The following is a 25,736-nucleotide window of genomic DNA, read 5'->3' on the forward strand; positions in this document are numbered from 1 at the left end:
GAGATTGCCCCAACCTTGTTTGTAAAGGTCCGGTTGCCGCCTTCAAGGGCACCAATAGTGGAATCAATGCATCTCGCATTGTGTGAGGGCGTGAGGAGAATACGATGGCCCTAGTGGCTTCTTGGGGAGCATTGTGCCTCCACACCGCTCCAACGGAGACATACTTCCCCTCAAAAGGAAGGAACTTCGGTAACACATCCTCGTCTTCACCGGATCCACTCTTGGTTATCTCTTACCTTTACTTGTGCAAGCTCATTAGTGTTACTTCCCTCGCTTGCTTGTTTGTTTGTCGTTGTTGCGTCATATAGGTTGCTCACCTAGTTGCACATCTAGACAACCTACTTTGATGCAAAGTTTAATTCGGTAAAGAAAAGTTAAAAATTGTTAGTTACCTATTCACCCCCCTCTAGTCAACCATGTCGATCCTTTCAACTGGTATCAGAGCCTCGTCTCTTTACTAAGGACTTTGCCGTCTGAAGAGTATGGTTGATACCGTAGATGGTGTGGAGGAACACTCCACAGTGAATCCGATCTCATCTACGGGCGATGGGGGAACCTCGGTCTGTCGTGAGGAGTTCAATGTGGCCTTGGAGACATTGAAAACCTCCATGACGACCGAGGTTGAAAGCATGTTTACTAAATTCATTGAAGGGCTTAAACTATCCACCACACCATTGAAAGTGGGTGTTCCCACTGAAAAGGTGACACATGCTATCTCCGACAAGGGGGAAGCTAGTAGTGAAAAGGCTCCTTCTTCTAGTGGTAAAAATGGCACCGACATCTTTGCTCATGTGGAACCACCACTTGTTTATGGTGGACCGGTTCCTTCCACTCATTTCAATCATGCAGGTCCTCCCCCCTAAGATTGTGAAAAATGAGGACTTTGATTCTTGGGTTTATCGCTTTAAGCATCATTTAAATCACGTGAACACTAATCTTTGGAGAATCATTGAAGAAGGTTTCCATCCGCATGATCCAAGCAACTTCACTCCTCGAGAAGCCGCGGATAATCAATTCAATGAGAATGCTCTCTTCATCATTCAAGATGCAATTCCACCCGAAGATCTACCTCATCTTCGACCCTTCGCCTTGGCCAAAGATGCATGGCTTTGTGTTGTCTCTCTCTACCGGGGAAGCGCAAGCATTCAACGCTCCAACTATGAAGTAGTGCAAGATGAAGCCGATGAGTTTGCAATGAAAGAAGATGAAGAACCTCGTGAGCTTTATCGGAGAGTAACCAAGCTCGCGGTCTCACTCCGAGATCACGGGAGCAAGGACACGGATGACAATTGGATCAAGCGCAAATTCCTCAAGGCAATGATGCCTTACCACAAGGCCATGTCCTCCGTCATTCGTCAATGGCCAGACTACCACACTTTGACCTCAAGTGAAGTGTTGGATGAGTTTGTGGCGATGAACATCTTGGACAAGACCGCCGACAATGCGGTGCTTCGTTCTCAAAGGGCAAAGAAGGCCAACCTTGCATTGAAGGGCAAGGTTTGCATTGAAGAAGAAGAAGAGGAAGAAGAGGAAAGCAACCCCGAAGATACAAAGTATGCCTATCATGAACACATGGCACTTGCTTCAAGGCAATTTTGGAGTAACAAAAACTCAAGGCCAAACTTCAACAAGAACAACTCAAGTGGCACGAAGAGCAAGCAACGTGTAAGGACTTGCTATAATTGTGGCAATGTGAGTCATTTTGTTGCGGAGTGCCCGTATGAGAAGAGGGAAGACAATGGTGGCAAGCTCATTCGAAAGGACAAATCCAAGTCTTTCCCCAACAAGAGCAACTTCGTCAAGAAAACCCCTCACAAGGCATTGGTGGTTCAAGAAGAGTACCATGAGGATGATGATGATGATGATGATGATCAAGATGGTGAGTCGGTTGCCATGGCCTCCGTTGCCATTGCAAAAACTCCACGACTATCTCTCTTTGACTCACCAAATGAGAACATCACCACCAAGTGCCTCATGGCTAAAGCCACCAACAAGGTAACTCCCAACATCAAAACTACCATCATTAATAATCCTTCCTTGACGGATTGCATTGATGAATGTGAGGGATCTAATGTGGAGGAAAATGAGTTTGAGTCCTTTATGGGTAAACTCAAGGGTAAATCCAAGAAGCATTTTGTTGCTCTCTTGGAACAACTTGGTGAAGCCAATGACGTGATCGAGTCTCATGAAGATACCATCTCCAAGATGGAGGGGCATAGTCGTGACTATGCCGATGAGATTTTGGATCTTTCCAATGCTCTTGAGGAAGAGTGTGGTCTTGGTTTGGCTCTTGAGGAGTCACACAACGATGATCATGCTAAGTTAAAGAAATATTTTGATCATGCTCTCGTGGTTTCTCGTGTGCTAAACTCCGAGAAGGCCAAACTTGGGGTTGATCTTTCTAGACTCAAAGAGGAGTGCTCATGCTAGCCTCAAAGAGTCTCATGATCAACTCCAAGTAAAGCTAACCAAGGAGAAAGCCACCTTTCCTCGTATGATGTTAATTGATAATGCAAATGCTACTAACCCGTGTTGTGAGCATGTGCATCTTGTTGAGGAGAACGCTAAGCTAAAGGTGCCACTTGAGAAAGGTCTTGTGTCTTACATACAAGGCGAGAAGAGCCTCAACGACCTCCTGACCAACCAAAAGGGAGTTGTGGCCAAGGAAGGGATTGGGTACGTGTCCAAGTCCAAGAACGAGAAGAAGAATGACAAGGCCAAATGACCTCCTCCTCTCAAGCAAACCTTTGTGAGGGAGGGTGAGGGTGCTACTATGGAGAAGGAGAAAAACTCCATGAAGGGTAGTGATGCCAAGAAGGGAAACATCCCCCTTCCCAACAAGGCCGGCAACTTTAACCCTTCTTATGTGTTGTGCCGCGCTAGAGATGGGCATGTTTATGCCAAATTTGTTGGTTCTCCTTATGAGTACATTGAATGGTCTATTTGGGTTCCTAAGACCCTTGTTACTAACATCAAAGGACCCATTACAAAATGGGTACCTAAAACCAAGCATTGATCTCTTGTAGGTGTTTGCTTCCGGTGGAGGATCATGGTTGCTCAATAGTGGAGCTACTAATCATATGACCGGAACCAAGGACTTGGTGGTGGATGTGCAAAAGATTCCATCCATGCCCACCAATGTTGAGTGGGGTGATGCCTGGTCTTCTAAGGTATTGGGACTCGGCAAAGTTGTCATTTCTCATGATCTTACGATCGAGAAGGTCATGTTTGTTGAGTCCCTTGCATACAATTTACTTTTCGTTCGTCAACTAGCACTCATGGGCTTTGCCACTTTCTTTGATATTGATTCCGTGGCCCTCTTGTGGAGCAAGACTCTTAAAGTAGCCTTTGTTGGGCATGTCGAGAATGATCTCTATGTGATTAACTTTTTAAAGCGACCCACTAAGACCGCGACATGCCTAATGGCTAAAGTTGGCATGGGATGGCTTTGGCATCGCCGTTTAGCCCACGTCAATATGAGATCTTTGCAAAGTCTTCTCAAGGGGGACCATGTCCGTGGACTAACAAATGTTAGTTTTGCCAAAGATCGTGCTTGCAATGCTTGCATTGAAGGAAAGCTACATGAGAAGGCTCACCCTCCCACGACTATCATCTGCTCGAAGAGGCCTTTGGAGCTCCTTCACTTGGATCTCTTTGGACCTCCATCCTTTGATAGTCTTAGGGGTAGAAAGTATTGCTTGGTGATTGTGGATGACTATTCAAGATACACTTGGGTATATTTCTCCAAGAGGAAGAGTGAGACCCAACAAACCGTCATCGACTTTACAAATGAAGCTCAACGACAGCACAATGCAAAGATTTTGACAATAAGAAGTGACAACGGCTCCGAGTTCAAGAACTACACCTTGGATGATTTTTTGAGTGATGAGGGAATCAAGCATCAATATTCCGCACCTTATACCCCTCAACAAAATGGTGTAGCGGAGAGGAAGAACCGGACGTTGATGGATGCGGCACGGACCATGATGGCGGAGTTCAAGTCTCCCTACAACTTTGGGCCGAAGCCATCAACACCGCGTGCCATGCATCTAATCGGCTCTACCTCAGCAAGGGCTTGAACAAGACTCCATATGAGATACTCACCGGTAACAAGCCCAACCTCAAGTACTTCCGAGTGTTCGAGTGTAAGTGCTTCATTCTCAAGAAAGGTGTCCGTTTGTCTAAATTTGAGGCTAGAGCGTATGAGGGCATATTTTTTGGTTATGCTACAAACTCTCATGCTTACCGTGTTCTCAATAAGTCCACGGGACTTATTGAGGAAATGTGTAACATGGAGTTTGATGAGAATAACGTCTCCCAAGTGGAGAAAAGTGGTACTTGTGATGTAGGTGATGAAATTCCTCCCCAAGCTATAAGAATAATGGGTATTGGTCATATCCTACCCATTGAGGAACCCCTTGTGGCCGAAGGAGAAGGACAATGTTCTACTCGAGTGGAACCTTCACCAACCCAAGACCCACATGCTTCCGAAGAACAAAGTGAGGGCCCTCAACCTCAAGGACAAGACCAAGGGCAAGATCAATCTCAAGATGGTCCTGTAACATCAAGTGATGCCCAAGGTCAAGCTCCCTCCTCCGAGCAAGTTCAAGATCAAGTCCCACGTGATCTAGAACAAGCTCAAGACGACGCTCAAGATGATCAAGTGACCACTCCTCGTCTCACCCCCAAGGAGGAATTGGAGCGTCGTGCCGCCAAGGTTGCTTCCAAGCTCTCCACCAAGGATCATCTCATGACGAATGTGCTTGGAAGCTTAAGAAAGGGGGTAAGCACTCATAGACAATTAGCAAACTATTGTGAAAATCACGCGTTTGTCTCTTGTGTCGAACCCCACAAGGTCTATGAGGCGCTCGAAGATCCGGATTGGCTCAATGCCATGCATGAAGAACTCAAGAACTTCGAGCGCAACAAAGTGTGGAGATTGGTGCCAAGACCGACGGGGAACCACAATGTCATTGGAACCAAGTGGATATTTAAGAACAAGCAAAATGCCAATGGGATTATCATTCGCAACAAGGCTCGTTTGGTAGCAAGGCTACTCCCAAGTCGAGGGTATCGACTACGGTGAAACCTTTGCTCCCATTGCTCGTCTTGAATCGCATATGCTTCTCATCATAAGTTTAAGTTACAACAAATGGATGTGAAGAGTGCTTTTCTTAATGGTCTATTAATGTATTAGTTTATGTCAAGCAACCCCCCAGGTTCGAGGATCCCTACTTTCCCGATCATGTGTATCAACTCGATAAGGCACTCTATGGCCTTAAATAAGCCCCACGTGCGTGGTATGACCACCTTACCGAGTTGTTACAAGACCGTGGTTTTGAAGTGGGGCTAATCGACCCCACTCTTTTTACTAAGAAGGTCAAAGGGGAGTTGTTTGTGTGCCAATTATATGTTGATGATATTATCTTTGGTTCCCCTAACAAAGCTTTCAATGAGGAATTTTCCGCTCTCATGACCTCAAAGTTCGAGATGTCTTCCATGCGAGAGTTGAAGTTCTTTCTAGGGTTCGAAGTGAAGCAAAGGAGAGAAGGAACTTTCATCAACCAAGCCAAATACACTCAAGACATGCTTAAGAGATTCAAGCTAAGTGATGTCAAGCCAGCGTCCACTCCCATGCCCACCAAGTGCCAACTTGACATTGATCCCAATGGTAAAGTGGTGGATCAAAAGGTATATCGCTCCATGATTGGCTCCTTGCTTTACCTTTGTGCATCTAGACCAGATATAATGTTGAGTGTGGGAATTTGTGCACAGTTTCAAGCCGCACATAAGGAAAGTCACTATGTGACGGTCAAACGAATCTTTCGATATTTCGCTCATACCCCAAACTTTGGCTTATGGTACCCAAGAGGAGCAAATTTCAAGCTTGTAGGTTATTCAGACTCGGATTGGGCGGGAGACAAAGTGGATACGAAGTCCACTTCCGGAGGGTGCCAGTTTCTTAGTTGCTATTTGGTAAGTTGGTCTTCCAAGAAGCAAAGTTGTGTGTCTCTCTCGTCCACGGAAGCGGAGTATGTGGCTGCCGGTAGTTGTTGTGCACAACTTTTATGGATGAGGCAAACTTTAAAGGATTACAGTGTCACTTGTGACAAAGTGCCTCTTTGGTGTGACAATGAAAGTGCCATCAAGATTTCCCTCAACCCGGTGCAACACTTCAAGACAAAGCATATTAAGATTAGGTATCACTTCATCCGGGATCACATTAGGTGAGGGGAGATCGAGCTCAACTATGTCAACACTCATGATAACCTTGTAGATATCTTCACAAAGCCTTTGGATGAAGCAAGATTTCACGAGTTAAGGAATGAGCTAAATATCATTGATTCGAGCAATGTGACTTGAACCCCTGCACACCCCACCTCACTCAACGTGTTGTCTAGTTTAGGTGTAGGCATGTACATAGGGGGAGTATTGTTCTCTCAATGAACTTTCCCTCCCCTCATAATGCATAAACTAACCAAACTCTTTCACATTAGCCATTTCTTTATGGCACTTGTGCTTCAAAGATGAGTGTTGGTCATGGGCCCAAGGTTAAAATCTTCGCGGCGCCATACCTCTAAACTCAAACATAGGTGGCCTCGGCCACCGCCCTCTCTTAAAGAGGTGTGTGCTTCTCGTTCTCTTTGTCGTTTTTGTGTGTGTGTTTTGTTCCCGTTTTCTTTTCGTTATTTTTCGAGTGTTAAGCCCCTTTTTGCCTAGTCCTCTTTGCGGCTGAGCGGTACTACCGCTGCGATTGTGGTACTACCGCTTATGAGGGTTAAGCGGTACTACCACCCTCACCAGCGGTACTGCCGCTGAGGGGCGGGTGCTGGGGGTTTTATAGGGGCGGGGGAGTTTTTTTCTCCCATACCCATTCGCCCCCACTCGCTCGTCATCCTCGTCGCTCCAGCGACGCCTCGCCGCGGGAGGGCACCGGCTGGCCGCCATTTTCCGACAGCTTCTCTCCATTCCCTCCGGTGGAGTCGTTCTCCATCTCGTCCTCCAGTCATGGATGCCGGTATTGCCTCCGTTCTCGGTTTCTCTTTGCCTAGATCTTGCATCTAGTTCTTAGGGGCAATAGGCATTGTTCTCTAGTTTCTTGGCTATGAAGAGGCTTGTGGTGGATGAAGATTGCTTCTAGGCTCTTTGGATTGATGTTTGGTAGGATAAATTTTTGAATTTGGCATCCCGGTAGTGCCGGATCTGACCACGGCAGTAGAAAACCGCTGTTCCCCATTCTGGGCGGTACTACCGCTCACCTTGAGCGGTACTGCCGCTCACCTTGAGCGGTACTGCCGCCCGAGCAGTACTGCCGCGGGTAGATTGTGGTACTACCGCCGGATGCCCAGTTCCAATATTTTCTACCTCACCTTGATCCTTTTTGTTTTGCTTGGTGGCTTATGCTCTTTTCTTTTGTGTGTTTCTTCTGGTCGTGTGTTTGGTTCCAGGTGATGTTCATCCTGAGCAGCAGGTCCGCCATGTCAACCCCGGGCGTGCAACGTCAAAGCGCTACCGCACCTCTGAGCCAGCAGGTGGTTCCTCTAGTACTCAACCGCCACCAGCGGGCGCATCCTCAAGTGCTCCACCACCACCTCAGCAGTCGAAGAGATCCGCCAACAAGCCAAAGGGAAAGACAGTGACTGAGATGACTGCCAAGGAGTTTTGGGCAAAGCGGCGCCACAACCCCTATGAGGAAGACCAAGATCCCTCTTTGGTCAACCGCCCGTTCAGGAACCGCTTTCAGTTTGCCATCTATTTTGATGTGATCAAGGCCAAGAAGAATCTCTATGTTGATGTACGCTCCATCGACACGGATGCTATGGAGAAGGACCCTGAGTACTTTGGCGAAGCCCTTCAGATGTGTTCTCAGCTAAACATTCTCAGGATCATGCAGTTCAACAAGGATTTTGATGCAGATTTGGTGGCTCAATTCTTTGCTACTATTCTTCTTGGAACTGATGCCGACAAGACTCTGACTTGGATGACCAATGGCAAATTTCTTTCCGTCAAGTGGCAGGTCTTCATGGAGTTACTTGATGTGGAAGATCACGGGCTTGAGACTCCAGTCGGCTTCCGCCCTCACCGCAATGCTACATCCACTCACAAGCAAGCCCTTTGGCCCTACTGTACTGTGAAGGTTAACCCAGTGACTAAGAAGGAAAACCTATGAGTTGTCTGCCTATTTGGACATTCTTCATCGTGTCTTTCGTGAGACTCTCTTCCCTCGCATCGGGAATCTGGATATGGTCCACTCCTATCTCGTGGACATGCTTCTTTTCTGCCAGCATGAGAAGGAAGCAAACACTGGAGAGAGCCTGGACATTTCTCATGTTATGTGGTCTGAACTTCTCTCTGCCGTTTCTGAGCGCAAGTGCCCGATATATGGTCCATTCATCATGAGGCTCATTGAGAAGGCCTGGGCACGTGTCTATCCCAGAGTGATGTTGGAAACTGGAGACTTGGTTTCTCATGAGATCAAGCATCTAAGGAAGAAGGACAATTGGGGCACCCTAGTGCCTAAACCCGGGGGCCCATCTACTGTTGCCGCTGCCATGGAGACTGAGGCTGAGGCTGATGCTGACGATGAGGACTATGAGCCGTCTGGGACAGAGCCCACTTGGGCAAAGAAACTCAAGCACAAGATGAGGAAGCTCTTCTGCATGGAGTCACATGGTCAGTACATGAGTCATGTGGCGGAGAAGAAGGCCAGGGGCGTCACAAGGAGATCATGCATCAGTTGGGTGCAACCGTTGTTAGTGGTTCTGAGGGACAGATCACTGAAGAGGAGGAATGGATTCACCAGCATTGCCCTTGGACCGATTCAGACGCCGAGCAGTTTCCGACCAACGACGAAGACGCAGACGATCACGCTGAGATGTGATGTTCGAGATCCTCAGCTTGCCATCACCTGGAGCCTTTGCGTCGCTCTTTGCCCTTTTGGTGTCTCGGTGCCAAAGGGGGAGAGAGTTTAGGGATTTGTGTTGTTGCCGTGTTATGAGTGTGTCTTTGTGTTGACTTGTGTTTTCTCATGTGTTTTCTCATTGTCTTTGCTTGGTTTGGTTTGGTGCCAGTGAGACCTAAGTTCTAGACATATGGTGTGAGACATATGCTACCCTATCGCTACATTATTACTTATGTCTATTCAGTACTGTAGTATCTTATGAGTTGCATGCTTATCCTGTTTTTTACCCTGCTCTCATATATCCTGTGCTTAGAATTATTGGACTATAAAATATAGGGGGAGTGTTGATCCGAATGTGTGTGTCTTGCATTCCAAAGGCTCCACTAACTAGGTGCACACATTCAGGGGGAGCCCGTCTATATTTTGTAGTTCTAAGTATCCTTACTTTTATATCTATTCCTTGTGCAAATCCCTAGTTGTCATCAATCCACCAAAAAGGGGGAGATTGTTGAGGCATATCTCTCTCGATGTGGTTTTGGTGATTGATGACAACGTGTTTGCGGACTAATCGTGTGCTTTGAGCATTTCAGAGATTCATCCTTGGCACGAGACGATTTCTTCCCCTCGGAGTGTCATTCAAGACGGTGTACCTCTTTCGTTTCTTTATCGGTGGACTAGTTGCGTAGAGGGCACCGTACTATCAAGAGGGGGTCCGCTTTGGTATTGCTTGGGTGGAATCAACACGTACACATCCGCTTCTCACCCTCCGAGCCCTTCCGCTTCTATGGAGAGATCTTCTCTCTTCTTGTGGGTTTTGTCTGGGTCCCAGCGGTAGTACCGCTGAGGGGTCACAAGCGGAAGTACCGCTCCGCAGCGGTAGTACCGCCGGTGACTCCGCAGCAGTACTACCGCTGGCTTGCCAGGTCCCTACTACGTCGATTTGAGGGGTCTTTTTCTGTGTCGGATTGTGCGGTACCTCGCTATGGCAGTAGTGCGGCAGTACCGCTCATTAGCGGCAGTACCACCCTTCCTCCGCGGCAGTACCGCCCGGTTCCCTCTTTCCCTTTACCCTTCGTTCTGCGCGGTAGTACATCCAAAGGGAGCGGTAGTACCGCTTAACCCAGCGGCAGTACTGCTGTCTCCCGTGGTAGTACCGCCCTCTGCGGGGCTGTTTAGTGGGGCAACGGTTGGATTGTTGCCCCCACTATAAAAGGGGGTCCCCTTCTTCCCCGTTGACTGACGTCTTCCCCCTTAAGCTCCATTAATGATCCAAGCTCCATTTTCGCCCGATCTATCTCTCTAGCCAATCAAACTTGTTGATTTGCTCGGGAGTGGTTGAGAAGGCCCCGAAATACACTTCCACTAAGAGATTTTCGATTCCCCCACCTATCCCTAGCGGATCTTGTTACTCTTGGGTGTTTGAGCACCCTAGACGGTTGAGGTCACCAAGGAGCCATAGTCCATTGTGGTGAAGCTTCGTGGTATTGTTGGGAGCCTCCGATTAAGTTGTGGAGATTGCCCCAACCTTGTTTGTAAAGGTCCGGTTGCCGCCTTGAAGGGCACCAATAGTGGAATCACGGCATCTCGCATTGTGTGAGGGCGTGAGGAGAATATGGTGGCCCTAGTGGCTTTTTGGGGAGCATTGTGCCTCCACACCGCTCTAACGGAGACGTACTTCCCCTCAAAAGGAAGGAACTTCGGTAACACATCCTCATCTTCAACAGATCCACTCTTGGTTATCTCTTACCTTTACTTGTGCAAGCTCATTAGTGTTACTTCTCTCGCTTGCTTGTTTGTTTGTCGTTGTTGCATCATATAGGTTGCTCATCTAGTTGCACATCTAGACAACCTACTTTGATGCAAAGTTTAATTCGGTAAAGAAAAGTTAAAAATTGTTAGTTGCCTATTCACCCCCTCTAGTGAACCATATCGATCATTTCAAAGTAGCAAAAGCAGGGTCAGGTTTCATTCTAGCATTTAGAGATTGCTTACTCAATTTAGCTAATAATCTTTTAAGTTCAGTTTTATTTCTGCAAGCTAAAATAGCTAAAGAAGCATCTTGATCAAAAACATAACCCTTAGGAATGGCAAGTGGTTCTTCATTATCACTTTCATCAGTATCATCAGATTCAATATTTTCAATTTCTCTAGCCCTAGCAAGTTGTTCATCAAGAAAAGCACTAAGTGGCATAGTAGTATCAGGCATAGAGGTAGTTTCATCATAAGTATCATGCATAGCAGAAGTGGCATCATCAATAACATGCGACATATCAGAACGGATAGCATAAGCAGGTGTAGGTGTCGCAAGCTGACTCAAAACAGAAGGTGAATCAACTGTAGAGCTAGATGGCAGTTCCTTACCTCCCCTCGTAGTTGAGGGATAGATCTTGGTTTTTGGATCTCTCAAGTTCTTCATAATGATAAGCAGATATATATCCCAAGTGACTAAAAGAATAGAGCTATGCTCCCCGGCAACGGCGCCAGAAAATAGTCTTGATAACCCGCAAGTATAGGGGATCGCAACAATTTTCGAGGGTAAAGTATTCAACCCAAATTTATTGATTCGGCACAAGGGGAGCCAAAGAATACTCTCAAGTATTAGCAGCTGAGTTGTCAATTCAACCACACCTGGAAACTTAATATCTGCAGCAAAGTATTTAGTAGCAAAGTAATATGATAGTAGTGATAACGGTAACAAAAGGTAACGGTAGTAAAAGCAATGTTTTTGGTATTTTGTAGTGATGATATCAATAGCAACGGGAAAGTAAATAAGTGAAGAACAATATATGGAAAGCTCGTAGGCAATGGATAGGTGATGGAGAATTATGCCGGATGCGGTTCATTGTGTAACAGTCATAACCTAGGGTGACACAGAACTAGCTCCAGTTCATTGATATAATGTAGGCATGTCTTCCGAATATAGTCATACGTGCTTATGGAAAAGAACTTGCAAGACATTTTTGTCCTACCCTCCCGTGGCAGCGGGGTCCTTACGGAAACTAAGGGATATTAAGGCCTCCTTTTAATAGAGAACCGGAACAAAGAATTAACACATAGTGAATACATGAACTCCTCAAACTACGGTCATCACCGGTAAGTATCCCGATTATTGTCACTTCGGGGTTAACGGATCATAACACATAATAGGTGACTATAGACTTGCAAGATAGGATCAAGAACACTCATATATTGATGAAAACATAATAGGTTAAGATCTGAAATCATGGCACTCGAGCCCTAGTGACAAGCATTAAGCATAGCAAAGTCATAGCAACATCAATCTCAGAACATAGTGGACACTAGGGATCAAACCCTAACAAAACTAACTCGATTACATGATAGATCCCATCAAACCCATCACCGTCCAGCAAGCCTACGATGGAATTACTCACGCACGGCGGTGAGCATCATGAAATTGGTGATGGAGGATGGTTGATGATGATGATGGCGACGGATTCCCCTCTCTAGAGCCCCGAACGGACTCCAGATCAGCCCTCCTGAGAGGTTTTAGGGCTTGGCGGCAGCTCCGTAACGTAAAACGCGATGATTTCTTCTCTCTGATTTTTTTCTCATCGAAACTCAATATATGGAGGTGGAGTTGGAGTCGGAGAGGCAACAGGGGGCCCACGAGGTAGGGGGCGCGCCCTAGGGGGGCAGGTGCGCTCCCCACCCTCGTGGCAAGGGGGTGGGCCCCCTGGCCTTCATCTTTTGCAGGTATTTTTATTATTTTCTGAAAAGTGGCTCCGTGAAGTTTCAGGTCATTCCGAGAACGTTTGCTCCTGCACATAAATAACACCATGGAAATTCTGCTGAAAACAACGTCAGTCCGGGTTAGTTCCATTCAAATCATGCAAGTTAGACTCCAAAACAAGGGCAAAAGTGTTTGGAAAAGTAGATACGTTGGAGACGTATCAACTCCCCCAAGCTTAAACCTTTGCTTGTCCTCAAGCAATTCAGTTGACAAACTGAAAGTGATAAAGAAAAACTTGTACAAACTCTGTTTGCACTTGTTGTTGTAAATATGTAAAGCCATCATTCAAGTTTTTAGCAAAGATTATAACTAACCACATTTGCAATAATGCATAGGTCTCAAGTTTACTCATATTGATAGCATAATCAACTAGCGAGTCATAATAATAAATCTCGGATGACAACAGTTTCTCAAAACAATCATAATATGATATAACAGGATGGTATCTCGCTAGCCCTTTCTGAGACCGCAAAACATAAATGCAGAGCACCTTTAAAGACCAAGGACTGACTAGACATTGTAATTCATGGTAAAAGAGATCCAGTGAAGTCATATTCCATGTAAACTAACAATAATGAATGCAAATGACAACGGTGCTCTCCAACTGGTGCTTTTTAATAAGAGGATGATGACTCGGCATAAAAGTAAATAGATAGGCCCTTCGTAGAGGGAAGCAGGGATTTGTAGAGGTGCCAAAGATCAGTTTTGAAACAGAGGTGAATAATATTTTGAGTGGTATACTTTCATTGTCAACATAACAACCAAGAGATGGCGATATCTTCCATGCTACACACATTATAGGTGGTTCCCAAACAGAATGGTAAAGTTTATACTCCCCCTTCCACCAATAAGCATCAATCCATGGCTTGCTCGAAACAACGAGTGCCTCCAACTAACAAGAGTCCCAGGGGGAGTTTTGTTTGCAATTATTTTGATTTAGTTTGCATAAAGCATGGGACTTGGCATCCCGGTGACCAGCCATTTATCTCGTGAGTGAGGAGCGGAGTCCACTCCTCTTGAAAATAACCTGGGTAAACATCGTGTCCCCTGCCTCCTGTTACCATCTGCCTTAGACGCACAGTTCGGGACCCCCTACCCGAGATCCGCTGGTTTTGACACCGACATTGGTGCTTTCATTGAGAGTTCCACTGTGTCGTCACCATAAGGAGGATGGCTCGCCTCGTTGTCAAGAACAACATCACCTCTGGGGAAGCCCTGGCTGTAGGCCAAACTCTCCGACTAGGCGGCTTCGTTATGACCGCCCGCTCGGCCGCGGCGCCGACGATGACTTCTCGGGTCATCGAAAATAGCCTCCACATCGCCTCGAAATTCGCCGAGGAGATGGATCCAATGGAGCTCTTCTCTTTGAACAAGATCTTGGATCGCATCGCCGCTCTGGGAGTCACTAAGGACTACGATCGGATCGGGCTTAAACCCGACCAAAGGGATATTAACTCTCCGCCGGTCACCCATCAGATAGCGGTGGTGGAGGAGCAATGCGGTGATTCTCCCTCTATCCTGAGGATGAACTATGTCCGGATTCCCGAGCTCCCCGAGCCGGATACTCGCTCACGGGAGGACACCGCCCTAACCCTGAATCCAGAATCATGCCGCATACCGAACCCACAGGGCAACATCCCGGAGCCCGAACTTCCAAGATCGGAAACTCCCCTGCCCCGGGATCATAGATTGGGTCAAGGTCTGGACTTAAATCCTCCCACCCACCCAGATACAAACGATCTTTCCCACATTAGGCAAGCGCCCCAAGAGACAGTACATCACTATTGGGTCAGATTCCTCCTTATAATGAACAAGGTCAAGGACTGTCGCGAGGAAGATGCAATTTCGTTCTTTTGCAACAATTGCACGGACAAGGGAGTCCTCAACACCATAAGTCACCATGACGTAGCACACTTCGCTGACTTGGCGGCCATAGTACGGAAATACTGAGCGATGGAAAGTGCCTGGAAAACCCAAACGCAATTTTGGGATAATCCGGCTCTGACAAAACCCCCAGTCCGAACTAAAAGGGTGCACTCTCATAAGTTGCCCGACTCAATTACAAAGAAGCAAAAGCCCACTACAGGGCGTGGAACCGTATTGGAGGGATGGCTTAATGGGCCCTGCAAAATCCATAGTACAGCGGATACCATATCAACACACAGCCTTAGAGCATGTTGGGTACTCCGGCAGGTGGCCAAAAGCGGTGAGGATCTTCTCACCGAAAATACCTCAGAGCACCTTCCCATGAATAACAATACAGTATTAACGGTCTTCGAGACCTTCGCCTCAAATAATAGGCGTAAGCGAGCACTCCGCAGCCTTGCCGAAGTCTGCCACGTGGCAGCAATTAATCCATGGAGTGACACGGCTATCACCTTCAATGCCAGTGACGAACCTAAATTCCGAAAAGCCCGAGCACCAGCCGCTTTGGTCCTCAGTCCAATTGTGGACGGCTTTCGGCTCACTAAGGTGCTCATGGACGGCGGCAACGGATTAAACCTCATTTATGAGGAAACTCTGCAAAAAAATGGAAATAGACAGCAACTGTATTGAGCAAAGCAGTACGACCTTCCGAGGAATCATCCCTAGTCGGGAGGTACATTGCGTTGGAAAAATCACACTTGATGTGGTATTCGGCACTCCAGAGAATTACAGGTCCGAAGAAATTACATTCCAAGTGGCCCCGTTCAGTAGCGGATACCACGCCCTTCTAGGGTGGGAGGCATTCACGATTTTTCAAGCCATACCCCATAACGGGTACATGAAGCTCAAAATGCCCGGACCCAAGGGAATTATCACTCTAGCTAGTGATCCGGACATAGCACTCCGCGCCGAGAACAAAACAGCCCCACTAGCCCTCGAGGCATTATCCGAAGCCCTTGTGGCGGAGGAGTTAACCGCGCTGCGCTCTACGGTGGACAGGGACGACGTGATACTAGACAAAAGATCCAAGTCCGCCTCCTTTAAACCAGCGGACGAAATAGTTAAATTCCAAGTCCATCCAATGGACCCTACAAAAACAGCATCCATTGGGGCACAGTTAGACCCCGCTGTAGACGCTGCACTGCGGGAGTTTCTGCGAGAGAATTGGGATATATTCGCCTGGCATCCTTCAGACATGTCAGGAATCCCACGCAGATTGGCCGAGCATGGCCTTAATATTCTAAAAGGATTCAAGCTGGTCAAGCAGACTCTTCGGCGTTTCTCTGAACCTAAGCGACAAGCCATGGGAGAGGAGCTGGCCAAGCTACTGGAAGCCGGATTCATTAAAGAAATAAAACATCCGGATTGGCTAGCAAACCTGGTGATGGTACCAAAGAAGGGCAAATCCTGGCGCCTATGTGTCGACTTCAAAGACCTTAATAAGGCTTGCCCAAAGGACCCCTTCCCAGTCCCCGCATCGATCAAATCATCGATGCTACCGTAGGACACGAATCATTGTGCTTCCTCGACGCATACTCCGGTTACCACCAGATTAGGATGGCGGAGTCTGATCAAGCCGCAACGGCATTTATCACGCCATACGGCCCCTTTGGTTTTAACACAATGCCATTCAGGCTCAAAAACGCCGGCGCAACATATCAGCGCATGATCCAGACATGTCTGGAAAAGCATATCGGTAAGACTGTGGAGGCATATGTAGACGATGTGGTCATTAAAACCAAACATGTTGACTCTTTAATAGACGACTTGAGGCTCACGTCCACCAATCTCCGAACATACGACATTAAGCTCAATCCGGAAAAATGTGTTTTCGGCATTCCCGTCGGAAAGCTCCTAGGCTTCATTGTCTCCAGTAGAGGAATTGAAGCAAATCCGGCTAAAATCCAAGCTCTGTCGCAGTTGGCTATCCCAATTGACCTCAAGCAAATCCAGAAATTGACTGGATGTGTGGCGGCTTTAAGCCGCTTTATCTCCCGATTAGGAGAAAAGGCACTTCCCCTTTATCGCCTTCTTCGGCGCACCGAACACTTTGAGTGGACGGACGCAGCCACGGCCGGACTGGAAGAAATAAAAGCCATCCTGGCCACCAACCCAATCCTGGCCGCGCGAACTGTTGGCGGACCAATGCTATTATATATAGCGGCAACTCACCAAGTTGTAAGCGCAGTGCTCGTCATCGAACGAGAGATGGACGGACATAAATTCCCACTTCAAAAGTAGGTATATTATGTATCCACCATCCTCACTCCATGCAAATCACGGTACCCACATTACCAAAAGATAGCATACGCGGTATTTATGGCATCCCGAAAATTACGACACTACTTTCAAGAGTGTTCGATTACGGTGGCCTCCGAAGTACCACTCAATGACATAATAAACAACCGCGATGCCACGGGCCGGATTGCCAAATGGTCCATCGAGCTCCTCCCGTTCGACATAGCATATAAGCCACGACGAGCCATTAAGTCGCAAGTACTAGCCGATTTCGTAGACGAATGGACATAAGCCGAACTCCCTAAAGAGTATGGCGCATACTCCAATTGGATCATGCACTTCGACGACTCTAAAATGTTGGCTGGTCTGGGGGCTGGCGTTGTCTTGACGTCCCCCACCGGAGATACGGTGCAATACATGCTCCAAATACTATATACAGACTCCAATAACGCAACCGAATACAAGGCCCTATTACACGGCCTCTGGATGGCAGTCTCCATGGGCATCCAATGCCTAGAGGTGCGTGGGGACTCAAACCTCGCAATATCCCAAATAAATGGAGACTTCGATGCCAAGGATCTGAAAATGGCGGCATATCGCAACGCTGTCCTCAAAATGTCAGTTCAGTTCGAGGGACTTGAATTCCACCATGTGGCTCGGCAAAACAACCAGGCGGCGGACATCCTAGCCCGTATCAGCGCTAAACGCGACCCTGTCCCACCAAACATCTTCCTGGAAAGACTGTTTAAACCATCCGTGGTATGGGAAGGGGACACCGGCAAAAATAGCCTGGACCCGACCACAACCCTAGATACCGAATACTCTGACACAATCCGAGGCTCTGCCACCGAAATAACACCTTCAGTCCACGTGATAATGGCCGTCATCGCCCCATGGACAGAACCATTCCTGGCCTACCTAACTAGACAAGAATTACCCGAGGACCAAAATGAGGCCCGCTACATTGTGCAGCGATCTAAAGCCTACAAGGTCCATGAGGGAGAGCTTTATAAGAAAAGCACAACTGGAGTCCTTCAAAGGTGCATCTCCGAAGAGGAAGGGCGGAAGCTTTTGGTAGAAATTCATGCCGGACTCGGCGGCCACCACGCCGCAGCCCGGGCCCTTGTAAGCAAGACCTTCCGTACAGGTTTTTATTGGCCGACGGCCCGGGCAGATGCACAACATCTGGTACAACATTGTGTCGGTTGCCAGCTTTTTGCAAACCAAAGCCACATGCCACCTACCGCCCTCCAAACAATCCCCATTACTTGGCCCTTTGCTGTCTGGGGGCTCGATATGGTCGGACCCCACAAAGGGGGAACCCATAAGAAAAAATACTTACTGGTCATGGTGGATAAATTCACCAAATGGATAGAAGCCGAACCTGTCAAAACGGCTGAATCCGGGCCGGTGATAGACTTCATATACGGGGTTGTACACTGTTATGGCGTCCCCCACAGCATCATCACTGACAATGGCACGAACTTTACAGCCGACGAGGTGAAACTTTGGTGCAGCAACATGGGCATCAAACTCGATTATGCTTCTGTCTATCATCCGCAAACTAACGGTCAAGTCGAACGAGCGAATGGTCTTATCATGAGCGGCATTAAACCCAGATTAGTCCGATCTTTAAAGGAATCACACACTCATTGGGTAAAGGAGCTCGACTCCATACTTTGGGGTCTTCGGACCACGTCGAATCACACTACTGGATACATACCGTTTTTATGGTGTATGGCACCGAGGCAGTGCTGCCTTGCGACATAATTCATGACTCACCTTGAGTGCGCATGTACGAAGAAAGAGAGGCCGAGCTCGACCGGCAGGACAGTTTGGATGCCCTGGAGGAGGAGCACGACGTGGCAAAAGCCCGTTCCGCATTCTATCAGCAACAGGCTCGATGGTATCAAAGGAGAGAAGTGCGGGCCAAAACCTATAACGTTGGCGAACTAGTTCTACGCCTGCCGGAGAAGAAAAAGAACAAGCTCAAGCCCAAATGGGAAGGTCCCTTCATTATCGACCAGGTTCTGACCGGTGGGGCGTACCGTCTGCGGGATGCATCGAATAATCGACTCCAGCCAAACCCATGGAATGCAGCCAGACTCTGAAGATTCTATGCCTAGCGCCGGACTCTATGTTCGTCTCCTTACCTCCATGAATTTTTTGCACATCTATTTTTTCTCTCTTTCTTTCTCTCTTTCTCTTCAAGGCCCTAAAGGGATACACTTGTGTCTTGGCTACACAATCTTGACGCGCTAACCGCGCTCAATATACCTGGGGGCTTCCTATACAGAACCTTAATATAATTACCTTTCCGGGCTTTATGCCCCGCACATGTGTTATTCTTCCGCATGTACCCTTTTTCGCCATTATATGCATCGATATGACTTAAGTTTTGGCCAAGCTGGGTTGCCTGGCTCTTGTATTTATGCCCTACGTTCCCGTTAATTCGGCTAGGGCATAAGGGGAGCACCTCTGCGATTGTTATTGACGGGTCAGCCGAATGTGTACCTCAGGCTGGGTGAAGCCGAAAGCTAGCGTTCTTAAGGGAATATTCGATTGGTGAATAAAAGATGACTTTCATTTCAATTACTACACGCCCCCCCAGATGTTTTTAGCCTGCGTCTCGCAGTTCGGACATGCACATTAGGGCATGCGTACCCAGGGAAAGGAACCCTTAACGGAACTATTCTCCCTGGAAGATGTTTCTTACTATCCATGTAATATAACATAGCTAGTTGGGTACTTGTCTGTTCAAGCATTTATGTCCCCTATGCCTGGTTTCCATGCATACCCCGGTTTTAATATAACCGAGTGGGTATTCGGATACACTCTGGACTATCGGGTCCAGAGGTTGAAGCGAAAAGGTCCGCCATGACAGATGATTTACAATCCGGCTAGTGACATTACATATGTCACTTGAAGTACACAGTCACTAAGACTGATTAAATTCTTCTTCTATACCATCCAACAGGACGTCTATCCTACAATCCTGTTGGGAATACTTTGCGGCAAATTCTACTTGATCATACACTAAACTGACGGGGATCTCTTTCCCATCGGGCCCCACAGGTCCTACCTCGGCCATGTGGTTTGGGTCAGCCTTGGTATATCGTGTCTTCACCATAGCCCAGGCTTCCCTCGCACCTTGTCAGCAGGCTGATATCTTCCATAATCGGAAGCGCCGCCGCGCTCCCTTGAGCTTCTCTATAAGTTCCCCCATGCCTCCTGGCGAGGACGCGGATGGCCACAAGGCTTGAGCAATACTCTGCATCACCTGTCGAACTTGTTCGTGCAGTTGTGAGAGCTCTGGTGGAAGATCACCCGAAGACCCGGGCATCTCCTCCGCGGGATGACCTGTCAGCATACGTGCAGACATAACGCTGTTAGCAGGCTTCTCCGCCGAACTCCTTTAAAAAGTTCATTCAAGCACTTACTAAAAATTTCACGCTGAAGCCGTTTATTCTCCTTCACGGAGTCCGCAAGCTGGGCTCAAACATCCTTCAGTTCCACGCCCAACCGGATATTGGCATCCTGGAGATCATTTTTCTCCTGCCTGACTCGCGTCAGCATGCGCTCGCCAGCATTTCGCTGTCGATCATCACGTGTCGTATCCGCCTCCATGCCCTCCGGCTCCGGGGCCACTTGCAACATCTATTGTTAGGTGTGCATACATGCCGCATACTACCTGGTACCGATATTCTTTGCAATAGAGAAAAAAGTTACCAGGGGGACCCTTTTTGGACTCCTTCAATGCGGCAACAGCAGCTTCCAGCTGGGCCTTGCACTCGTCCAGCTCTTGAGACAGTTGGGAATTCTTCTCCGTAAGAACCTGCATAAATAATGATCCTTAAATCAGTTGTGTCAACTGTTTCAAGTCTCATGGGCTACTGATACATATAATCATCAGATTTTCTTACCCGTATATCCCATACATACTGGTCTGTGGCTCTGGCTAGACCATTTTGAGCAGCACAGAGGTACACGTCTCCAGAATTGAAGGCATCAAATGCCTCTGGTGAAAAGCAAGCGTCACGGAGTACGTCCCAACGACGCCTATGATTCATGGTGCTCTCCACTTCTGAATTTATAGCGGATAGTCTATCCGCATCCTCTGTAGGAGGAGCATCCGGCGTCCGCCCCATGTTGGCTTCCGCCTCTATGTCCGGCCCTGGAGCCTGACTGGTGGAGGCGTGATCGGCAGCCTCTCCGGATATACTCCGGCGAGCATTTTTTTCTATTAAAGAAGCATGGACGTCATTGCATATTGAGAAAGACAACAACCATGGAGCGAGGTTTTGTGTCATACCTCTACGCCGGCGTCTCCGTCCTGACCGCCTTCCTTTTTAGCCTACCCGGCTTCGGTGCCTCTTGTTGGCGAGTTGCTGCGGGTTCGGCACGGTGTCCTGAATGCCTTCCCTGTAAAACACCGTATGTGTACGGTAGGTGAAGTGTCTAAAAGGGGATCCTATTTTTGGGAGTTGGGATTTTGGTTTTTCTTACATGCGACGCAGGGAGCAGTCCGGGATAGTCGACCGTTATGGCCACCATGGCATCATCGCAGCTCAATTGATAGAATTGCCTATCTATCAGCTCCACGAATATGTCCGGATCCTCTTCGAGTCCGGGACCGAGGGCCCGGCCAGGGTCCTCTGGTTGTGGAGATGGGCTGTTGACCTCCCTTATAGCTTTTCGCAGTTCCTGCCGTAAAATGGCAAGGTGAGTACCTACGACGAAGAATGCGGGAAGAATGGGAGCAAAGAGGTATAACTCACCCAGCTTGGAGGGTTGTACATGGAGAATCCATCTCGTGGCTTGATACGGATGAACTCCTCTTCCTCTCCCTTGAACAACTCGGACAGAATTTTTGCTAAAGCAGCAGCGGAGTCCGGTCCCTCACGCCCTCAATGGGTGGCATCATCTTCCCTGTTAAAGCACCACAGGGGGTGCCCTCGATATTGAAGTGGCTGCACTCCCCGCATTATGCATATCGACATAACCTCGATTATTGTCAATCCTGATTGAGCCAGCGCTTTAATCCGGTTCATCAGGTAAAGGACTTCTCCGTTGTCTTCCTCCTGGGGGCTCCGTGGGCGCCAACTTTGGCGTTTCTTCGGAGGAGCATTGTTGAACTCAGGAAGACCCCGCCGAACAGGGTCTGGAAGGGGGACGTCCTCCATATAAAACCACTCTGAAGGCCAGTCTTCGGATGTCTTCTTCGGAGTACCGGACAGGTATCCGGTTTCGGCGATGCGCCATATTTCGGCTCCGCCCACTTGATAAAGTGACCCCTTCTATGTGCGGGGCACAAGGCAAAATAACCTTTTCCACAGCTCGAAATGAGCCTCGCAGCCCAGAAATAGCTCGCAAAGGGCAACGTAGTCGGCGATGTGTAATATGGAAGCAGGGGTGAAATTATGCAGCTAGAGGCCGTAAAACTCCAGGAGCCCGCGGAGGAATGGATGATTTGGAAATCCGAGTCCCCTTAGTAAGTAAGGAACAAGGCACACCCGCTCCCCCTTAGAAGGGCTGGGGAAGCTCTCCGCTTGCTCCCCGCCATTATAGGTGGCGAGCCCGGCTCGGACAGGGACCATATACGCTGGAGGGAGAAATACCTGAGTCTGCAGCGCTACTAATCAACTGTGTGGGGCGGAACACCTCTCCCAATCACCGGGCTTACGGCTACAGGGGCGGGAGGAGGAGTTGCGGTGGTCGGCCATGTTGGAATGGATTTTTCCGAAGCGCGCTCCGATGGATTCTCTCCGTGGGAGGATGGTATGGATTGGATCTAAGAATCCCCATCCCTTTAATAGCCAATTTAGTTACCTGGCTAGGGGGGCGAATGTAAAAACGCCCTGGCTCCTCGTATTCGTTCGACGCATGGATGATAGCCCTTATTGAGCACAGAAGCCAAGAAGACCAACATTTATGGGGCCGGACACTACTTAACAGACATTCAAGATTTGGAGAAGAACCCGCCTTGCAATGCCAAAGACAATACTGCGCGCCGGACTCAGCGTCATTAAAGCCTGGTTCTGGGGCTACTGAGGGAGTCCTGGATTAGGGGGTCTCCGGACAGCCGGACTATATCCTTCGGCCGGAGTGTTGGACTATGAAGATACAAGATTGAAGACTTCGTCTCGTGTCCGGATGGGACTTTACTTGGCGTGGAAGGCAAGCTAGGCAATACAGATATGTATATCTCCTCCTTTGTAACCGACCTTGTGTAACCCTAGCCCCCTCCGGTGTCTATATAAACCGGAGGGTTTTAGTCCGTAGGACAATATACAATCATACCATAGGCTAGCTTCTAGGGTTTAGCCTGTTTGATCTCGTGGTAGATCAACTCTTGTACTACTCATATCATCAAGAACAATCAAGCAGGACGTAGGGTATTACCTCCATCAAGAGGGCCCGAACCTGGGTAAACATCGTGTCCCGTGCCTCCTGTTACCATCCGCCTTAGACGCACAGTTCGGGACCCCCTACCCAAGATCCGCCGGTTTTGACACTGACACTAACCCTGAACTAACTCTAACCAAAGAGGTGTTTGGATGACAGGGTTATATGGAGCGCGGATACGGCGAGGCGCTTTCACAGGCGGTGCGAGAGGGAGGAAGGGAGGGAGGGAGAGGATGAGAAGCTTCGTGAAAGTGGGGAGGGATCTGCTGCGGGAAGAGCAAGAGAAAAATGTGTTTTTAGTGGTCCCGAGAAGAACTAACCCAAATAAGCACCTCTTGGATGGGTTGGTGTTTTTGGATGGGTTAGATGCATCTAACCCAAACTAACCATTCTGTTTGGATACTTTTGAGTTAGTTGAGTCTAAACTAACCGAAACTAACTCTAACTCATGTATCCAAACATGGCCTATGTATATACTGGAGCGGTTTCCTTTTCTCTCCATATGAACCTATTTATATTGCATGCGTGCCACTGAAGAAAAAAAAACTTTATTTATAAATGACGCGGCACCTACTACTCGTTCTCCTATAAACCTTGCGCTTGGCATCTCCAAACTATTAACCTTGCGATTGGCTCTTCGCCTCTTCGGGAAATCGAGCAATAATGGTACTGCAGTATATATCGTTCTGGCTATATGAGACCGAATGAATTGCTGCACGTCCACCACGTGGCGAGGGTCGAGGGGCGAGGGCGAGTGCGTATTATTACGTCCGTTTCAATAGGGACTACATACAGAGCAAAATGAGTGAATCTACACTCTAAAATACGTCTATATACATCAGTGTTTGGAGTATGTACTAGTAGTTCATATTGAAATCTACTAAAGGACATATATTCCAAACAATATGATAATCTCTCTAACCAAGGTAGGGACGATGAGTAAACAGAGGGAGTACTAGTGAAATTTTCTCCTCGTCCTGCGAGCCACCGCGCGCGTGGGCGAGGGAGCGGGCGTACTAAGCAAGCTTCTCCTCGTTCTGCGAGTTGACGGGACACATCAAAAGTACTCCAGTGTATAGAGCCTTGCCTCTAAGGTAGGCCCCACATGGTTTGCCTCTTTTTTAACATAACGCGTCAAGTCGCAATTTGTTTGTTCACCCGTGGTAGACGATCCTCCCTCCATCTAGTGGACAACCAGTACGCATGTCAAGTTACCACATTGGCTGCCTTTTCATACAGAAATGAGCTCCACCGTGTACCCGCGCGGGTGTGGTTGGGAAAGAGACGGGAATACGTGCGCCGTGTGTGCACCTCTTCTCTTCGTGCACGTCCCCCACCTACGTGGGGTGTGTGTGAGAGATACAAGTGCGTTCGTGAATGTATTTGTGGGAATATGTGTCGATGACATCTCAAACAAAATTTTGCATGCAATGTGTGTGAAATGGAGGCCTATCCATATCATACATAGAGGGTTGGGCGATCCACGAGAAGAGAGGGAGGGGTCATAGATATCGATAGAGTCGAAGAGAGGATCAAGTGGGTGGGTGCGAGATCGATGAAGAGAGCCATCGAAATTGTGTGTGTGTGCAAGTCAAGGATATAGGGCGACTGACCTAGCTACCGGAACGTCAGAGGGCACAGGTCAAGTTTGTGTGTGGCAGGGAGACATGACTAGAGCGCTTGATGTATCGGTGTGTGTGTGTGTGTGCGAGGGGGTGGGGGAGGGGTAGGCAGAGGCCTAACTATAGAGGTAGAACGACTCATATATGTGTTGAGAAGGAGAGACCCAGCTATGCCTTGAGGGAGATTGGTCGACGTCCATACATAACTGAAGGACGGGAAATAGGATGGGACGGAGAGAGAGAGAGGGAGGGAGAGGGGTAGAGTGCTAGATGGGTGATGGAGTTGCTTCTCGAAGATGGTGGGAGAGGCCTACTAGAAAAACTGAGGGTGGAACTGCAATATTATCAATAAGAGTGGGGATGTGTTTCTATGTGTGCCTGTGCGTGATAGATCTGTCGGGACACATTCATGGATGACGAAGGGGAACCATGTGTTTGGTAAGAAAACCTAACTAGATCGGTAGATCAATTATTGTTTGTCGGAGAAAGGGAGAGACACAACTAATGAGGGAGATCGATCGACGCGTGGGGGGAAACGAGTTATAAGGACCTGGCTAGCTATATGTATAGTGGGAGATCGGTCGGTGTACGTCCATTTGTTAGAGGCAAATAAGGCCCGGCAAGACGGATAGACAGAGAGAATGGAGCTAAGAGGTGGTGCGAGAGGCCCAACTACTAGCTAGATAGGGGAGGAGTGTACGATTGTGAGATCGATCAAAAGAGGGGCGAGAGTTTACATGTGTGTGGGACCATATGAGAGACACGAGGCAAGGACACATAAAGGAGGAGATTGAAGGTGCGTGTGTATGTTGTAGGCAGACATCGCTGGAGAGGTTTATCGATCGGTGTGTGTCGGAAAGGAGTTGTGGAGACTGTGGGAGAATGACCTAAA

This window comes from Triticum urartu, chromosome 3 (genome assembly GCF_003073215.2).
Source record: "Triticum urartu cultivar G1812 chromosome 3, Tu2.1, whole genome shotgun sequence".
Classification (NCBI taxonomy): domain Eukaryota; kingdom Viridiplantae; phylum Streptophyta; class Magnoliopsida; order Poales; family Poaceae; genus Triticum; species Triticum urartu.